Source organism: Echiichthys vipera (genome assembly GCF_963691815.1).
Source record: "Echiichthys vipera genome assembly, chromosome: 21".
In the NCBI taxonomy this organism is placed as follows: Eukaryota; Metazoa; Chordata; class Actinopteri; order Perciformes; family Trachinidae; genus Echiichthys; species Echiichthys vipera.
The window spans coordinates 10,027,639-10,034,874 of record NC_139846.1 but is presented as its reverse complement, the minus strand read 5'-3'; the positions used below and the strand labels follow the sequence as shown (position 1 = coordinate 10,034,874).

The 7,236-nt window shown below is 39.0% G+C and overlaps 1 protein-coding gene across 1 annotated transcript in view; it reads left to right on the top strand.

The window, feature by feature from the left end:
- Positions 1 to 856: 856 nt before the first annotated feature.
- The window catches only part of pou6f2 (POU class 6 homeobox 2), a gene marked incomplete at its 3' end in the record, with an annotated part of 73,541 nt that continues 67,161 nt past the window's right edge, over positions 857 to 7,236 (top strand). The window contains exon 1 of the mRNA XM_083935746.1: positions 857 to 927. The remainder of the gene's footprint in view (positions 928 to 7,236) is intronic.

Here is a 7,236-nt window from a genome sequence, read left to right as displayed (position 1 = left end):
TAATATCATTGCTTTACTAGCAAAATATGCTAAACATAACAGTAATTATCACACAGAATGTCCTCCTCTAATATAGGTAGAACCTATTTTGACAATGCAAATGTAAAATCCAAAAGTGCAAAGTACAATATTTCTGAAAAAGTAAAGGAGTAGACAGATAAGGTAGTATAAAAGCAACTTTTACCTTTTTATCTAACAGAACTTTTGCATCTTACTAAAAGTTAGAGCACTGAGGTCGACCAATAAGATGCTCCTGGATGTTCCCAGAACTAGACAAAAAGGCGACTGAGCTTTTGCGGTTGCTGCCCCTAATCTCTGGAACAGTTTACCTTTTTATATAAATACTGTTCAGACCACAGAAACCTTTAAGTCGCTGCTGAAGAACCACCTCCTCTTATTGTCTCTCGATTGAGTCTGACACCTTGTCTTCATCTTCTGTTGTACTGCAAGTCTGTCGCTGTCATTCTATTTATTGTTTCCTTCTGTTCATAGTTGTTTCCTTTTGTATTCATGTGTTTGGTATTTTGTGCGTACGTAAGTCACTGGATGGCTATACAAATAAAGTTTGACTTGACTTGGCTTTAAATTATACAGTACAGTACTTAGCTACTTTCCCCCTATTGACTGCAACAGATGTTTCCAAACGTGTTGCCTATGCATACCTTGATAAACAAAATCCCATTGCAATGACTGAATAACATTTTTTTGTAATGTACCAAATCAGAGCTCATAATCTCAACATGAAAATGATGCAGAAGGCTGTGTTCATGCATGTTGTTAAAATGGTCAATTAGCTTATTGGCTTTATATATTTCCAGACATTCCTCAACTCGATGGCCAAATAAATCCCTCAGATATTAGTCGACTGTTCTGGTCCTTCTTCACTCTGCTGACAGCTGCTTGCTAGAGTCCAGATGAATGCCAAAGGTATGATTTGCCTCTTCTTTATCGAGATTGTCTCACACCCCCATCTCACATCATCCATCCTCCGGAGAATCCTAATGCACTGATACCAAAGGGGAATATTTTTTTTTTTCTTTACAATCTACTTAGCAATGATTTATTGATTGCGGCTTCCACCCTCACAGAGAATTACCGATCCTTTTTGGGAAATCTGATTTTCACACCTTTCATGAGTGTGTATGTGGCACAGGTCTCCAGAGACAGTGTGAGGGGAAACTGACTTTGAGGAGCAGCGGTGTGTGAATCTTTGTGGTGTCACTCCTCTGCTGCCGATGCCATGCCCCACGGATGGCCCTGTGATTCTCTGCTGCTCTCCCCGTCTCTCTCTATAGTTTTGCATTATTTATTGGTTGATAAATACACTGTCTGAGCTTGATTTCAATATGTTTTTATTCCCTTTCAAACCTTTAACACACATGATTCGCCCACTCTCATATCATAAGCATGCAGGAGCCCCTCTGAGGTATAAGCATTTCATAGAGAGAGAAAAAAGGAAAATAATAAAAACAACCCTTGCCCTCATAGGAGGAGTCAGATTAGTGTGCTGAAAGCTTTGATGCTCCAGAATGTCAGCTCCGTGGATCGATCCAGCAAAAAAACACACACACACACACACCTGACCAATCAGAGGCATCTATCTGTTGTGGACCTGCTGGGCACCATGGTTTACAAGCTTCAAAGAGCTCCTTTTAATACACTGCTTTGATAGCCCTCAGCCTTCACTGACCCACCGACCATTCACTGGGGAGCGTTTTAAGCTTTAGTGGAGTAGAGAGGAATAACTGCTGATCATATTAATGAATGTGAAAAAAAAATCACCTCTAATTATTTACTTATTTATGCCACCGGCCTGTTAGACCAAAAGAGTGTATTCAAAGGAAGTAGTAAGTAGTTTAGCTAGTAATGTGATAGGTAAAACAATATGAACCTACTGCATTTTATCACAAGTAAATCCCAGAAATCATTAAAAGCACAAGTTCATGTCTGCATGCATAAAGGTGCTTTGGAGAAACTATGTAACTACAGAGCCATAGATCCATTTTGCCACGAGAGAGGGGGACAGTTTGGTTAATAACCCTAAGGGGGAGACAAATCACCATCTACCGTACCACATTAGTCATTTGGGACTTGGCATATATGCCCAATACAGTAGGTGAAAACGGCTATTCAAAATAAGTGCTTCAGAATTATTGTTGTCCTTTGATTAATACATTGAATATTTGATGTTTACTACTTAATTCTTGAAATGTATTATTTTTATTATAAATGTATTATTTCCTTAAAAAATAAAATCCGTAAAATCAACACTATGACTTTGAGAAAGGAAATATTTTTCTTAAAACACTAAAACATGTATCTTCTTTAAATCTTACATACAGTCTTACATGTTTACAGGAGCAAGTACGTACAGTATTAGATCTCACTAAGCCCTCATTTTATACTTAATTTAAATTTAACTGAATAAAAGAGTGGCTGACAAGGTGACACATTTAACTGGTTTTACTGCAGGGGTGAAAATGTATCACTGATGGCCAATATTGAATATTGATTTTGGCAGTATCTGTGTTTTCATTACTTAGGTCATTAGGATTGCATTACAAGGAATATTAATTCATCAGGTTCCAGTTGAAAAATTAATCAGCTAATGACAGTATGAATGCATTTGCTTTTTAGCCAGTAGGCCACTTGGACCAAGGGGAAGGACAAAATATTGATACAGCAATATATCATATTACTTCCTCTTGCGATACATTATTGATACACTCGTGTCAAATATCAATATTTTTATTACAGAGAGAAATGTGTATTTTTTTGCATTAAATTATTCATTTTTTGAGTTTTCTGTAAATGATATATAGTGTATGTAAGTCATTTTACATTGGAATCATAGCACACATGGACTTGGACAAGTTGCAGCCTGTGTGTGTTAAAGAGGCACTAAGCTAAGACTCTCTGCACTTTGTTGTACTTTGATTCATCTCAGTTGTCAAATTCCGTGGAAGTGACCCCACAATCAAGTCAAGTCAAGAGATCTTTGCAGTGAATACATGCATAATTCCTGCTTTTTGCCTTTTTATGGGTATTTTTCTTCATCAGTTACACAGATATTCTGATGAAGAGGAATGTCATGCAATGTATCAGGTATCACAAAATGGCTTTATGGTGATACCATTGTTATCGTAGGCAACATGTCGCGATCATACTCTGTGATTCCTCCTTTATTACAGCAGTGATAATGAGTTTTAACTAAAGCTGCCATAGACTGATTGGAGTTAATAGATTATTTGTGTAGTGCTTGGAATACACGACCAATAAGGCAGACCCATGATTCAACAACATTAATATTAATAAGAACATGTGACGTCTGACACAGGATGCAATGTTTTTTGGGTAGATTTTACACCTAATTTTTTAATGATTTTTGTCACACTGGCCTCGAGTTCAGGGTTGCAGTTGTGCTAAGGCCTATCCGAGCATGGGCACAAGGCAGGAAAACTAACTGATCTCCAGTGCATTATGGGAATTATAAAACTCATAAGATGTTTCCCAATCCCATATTACATATTAATGCTGCAGGTTTGGTAGGGCTGGACAATTAATTTAATATTTATGGCAATCAAGATTTTGACTTCCCATAATTAAATGAGCGATTGCGACATTTACTTATAAACATTTAAAATGCATGTCCTACTAATACAAATAAACATGTTCATCGTTTTAACCAAAATCGTGCAGCTCTAAGGTTTAGAATATGTAGTTTGTTTCACTGGATAAGTTAGAAAATTAAGTATACATATAAAAGTCAGTACTGTACGCACACTAGCAATGATTGATTTCTGCGTGCATTATTCTTCCAAAGTGTAATGTCATAAGAAAAAGGGTCAAAGAGTGCTGCAAAATAAAATGCACTAGTTGCAACGGGTGGTCAGAGAGATTGAAGAAGATATTAGAAAACATGTATATATATATAATATATATATAATATATATTTTCACTAGCATTTAAAGACAGTTTGTGTGCAAGAGAGTTTAATTTGTAGTATATGTCTGCAACTAGCAATGATTTTCATTATCGATTAATCTGCTCATTATTTTCTCAGTTAATTGAGCAGCTCAAGGTGATGTATTAACCTTGTATGTCTTATTTGACCATTGGTCCAAAACCCAAAGATGCTCAATTTACTATCATGTAGGACAAAGACAAAAGAATCAAATTCTCACATTTGTAAAGCTGGAACTACAAAATGTGGGCTCTTTTTGCTTAAAAAATAACCAAAGTGATGAATTGATCATCAAAATAGTTGCTTTCATTAAAACAAATGATTAATTGATTAATTTAAACAAATGTTGCAGCTCTACAGGTATGCAACTGTACTCTGTTATCTTCACCCTATAACTCCAACATCACCAAGACTAGACCTCTGTTTGTTCACCACACTTAATAACGTGTTCAACCGTTTGAAAACGTACGGCAGTGTAAGTGTTGTATAGATGCCTGTAATGAACTGTGAAGTACATTCATATTTTGTGTACTTAACAACAGCATAGATTCTCTGTTGCACTGTTCCATCTGTTTGGGAACTTCATATTGAATACTGATATAAATTTCAGAGATCATAGTGAAAACGATAAAACAGCATTATGACAGTTCTGATGTATTGATGTTTCTTTTCTCTGTTCATTAACAGAGGAGCCTCGAGTGTCGGGGTGGAGTGTAACGGTGACAGGCTGAAACCCCTCACTCAGTGTCCCTCACACTGTAACAGCACTGGTAAGACCACTAGCTATTAGCAGGGGTATCTGATGACGCTCGGGACTCTGCATACCACTCATTATTCGGCCACTGGGGGAGTTTGGTGAGCGGGAGGCAGAAGGGGGGGATCAAGTGCTTTTTCTTGTTCCTGCAACCTGTTTCTGAGCTGTGGCCAGACTGAGTGAACAGAAAAGAAATGAGACGAACCTCCCTCATGTCTGCTCCCACCTCTTACACACACACGCACACACACACACGCACACACACAAACACACGCACACACACACACACAAACACACACACGCAAACACACACAAACACACACACACACACACACACACACACACACACACACGCACACACACACACAAACTCACACACACACACACACACACACACAAACTCACATTATTGCTTTGATCAGAGGTCTGAGGGTTACTTTAAAAAAATGAAGCTAATCCTTTACACATCCACTGCTTAGAATGCGTAATGTAATTTCTTATGGTAATTTTTAAATATCCCTTTTTATTACGGATTTTTTACAATAAGATTACAGTTATCCCATTATGTGTAATTACATTACTCCCTGAGCTTAAATTGATAAACACACCCAGGCTGGTGGCATGATGGCAAATAGGCAAAGCAAACTGTTTTGAAATGAGGTAATTAACAGCTGCGTAAGATGGTGAGGGATGTGTTGCCCCCTTATCCTCCAGCCTCAGAGGCCAGGGGAAGATTAGAGCTCTGATCTCATTCCCAGCACTTGTTTGGAGTCTGTCAGGAAGAGAAATGCCAGCATTAGAGAGGTACCGCCACACTCCTGATATGATGAAATAAGGAGAAAAGGGGAAAGGGAAAAAGATGGAGGGATGGACAGAAAGGACCCTGCCCCTCTCTGAAGTGTCAGTAGCTTGTTTATTCTATTTTTCATCGTAGCTGCTGGGGCAAAGATTCCCATTTTTCCTTTATTTTCTTCCCCTCACCTCCTAACAAAAACCACTGCTCTCATTTTTTATAGGTCTTGCAAACTCTCATGCCCCAGTGAAAATTACATTGTGAGACGGTAGAAATTTCAGGGCTGCCTGTGCTGTGCCCTGTCCCTCTGAGCTTTCAAACAGTCAACAGACTGTGAAGAACAAATAATAAAAAACTATTGATTATTTTGATGACTGCAAGATTCAATTAGGTATTAATTTTGCCCTCCAGTGGACCTATCAAGCAACTCAAAGGAGAGGAGGCAGGAGGTGGGGGTGGACCCAAATGAATGCAGAGTGTGGCCAGGCTCAGACAGAGGGGAAAATGTGTTTACCTCGGCGGGCAGAGAGGTGCATTGATGTGCAGTGTCCCACATTTAAGTGCTCCACAAATGAAGCCCTGATGACTAGTGACATTGTTACCAGGGATGTGAGCATTGACCAGCCGGCTCACGTTTTTAACGACAGCTTAAACTATTTCTATTGATTAACATTTTCATAGATTATCATGTGTCATATCAAAGAGAGACGATTCCCGTGATGAGCACATTAAAAAGCCCCCTCTGGGCAGGAACTCATCGACCACCCTGATAGAAGTGTGTGTGTGTGTGGGGTGAGGGGGGTGTTGATGGGTGCAGGGGCAGTATAAGACTCACCCTCTTTTTTTCCCTTTCTGTGCCTATATTTGCTGGCCACCTGTCCTTTGCTCAGTTCTATTTAGGTGGACTTTATTCATAAATAAGGAAGGGGACCGTAGTCCTGCTGCTTTGTGTCTGTCTCAGAGCCTGAGGTGGGGTGAACATTGTCTGAGGAGTTCTCCAGTCAGAGGACACAAGGGGGAAGAGACAGGGGGAGAGAAAGCGGGAGGGAGTTTGTGCGTATGAGGCAGAGCGAAAGAGAGAGGGAGGAGGTGACATCTCCAGTGCCTGTCTCAGGAAGCAACCTCAGGCTTGAACCTGTGGTGGCCATTCAGATACACGAAGGTTGAGGACGCTGCTTCTGGTTCAGTAGAAAGCATGTATTAGCCGGTTTCTGCACTGTGGTTTAGCTGCTGTTTGACCGACTTCAGCATTCGGACTTTCTGAAATTTCTTCTTTTTTTTTTTTAAACTCTTTTCTTCTGGAACTTTGTTTAGGTAAGAGCAACAGCTTTTAAGAAACTTTACTTTGGATGTTTGTCAGAAAAACATCTGTAGACTTGATTCTATTAATTATGTTGGATCTTCCTCAAGATAAAATGTTCTGATGGAAGGATTTAAACCTTTGATGGCATTCATAAAATACACTTAAACATGCTTTTTTCATTTCAGTCCATTTCAAAGTTCAGAATTTTTCTCTTTGCTGAATTTATTCTGTTCTAAGATGTTCAGACAGTTAATGCTCTAATCACGTCATGTAGACACTCTTCATTTTTGCTTTTTAAGTGCTGACAAAAAAAAAAGAAAATAATTGGGAGAACATTTTGGGAACATCCGTGACTTCATCTCTTGTTTAAATCAGGCCTTAAGCTCATGTTGCCTCACACTCATGCTGCAAGATGTCACCTT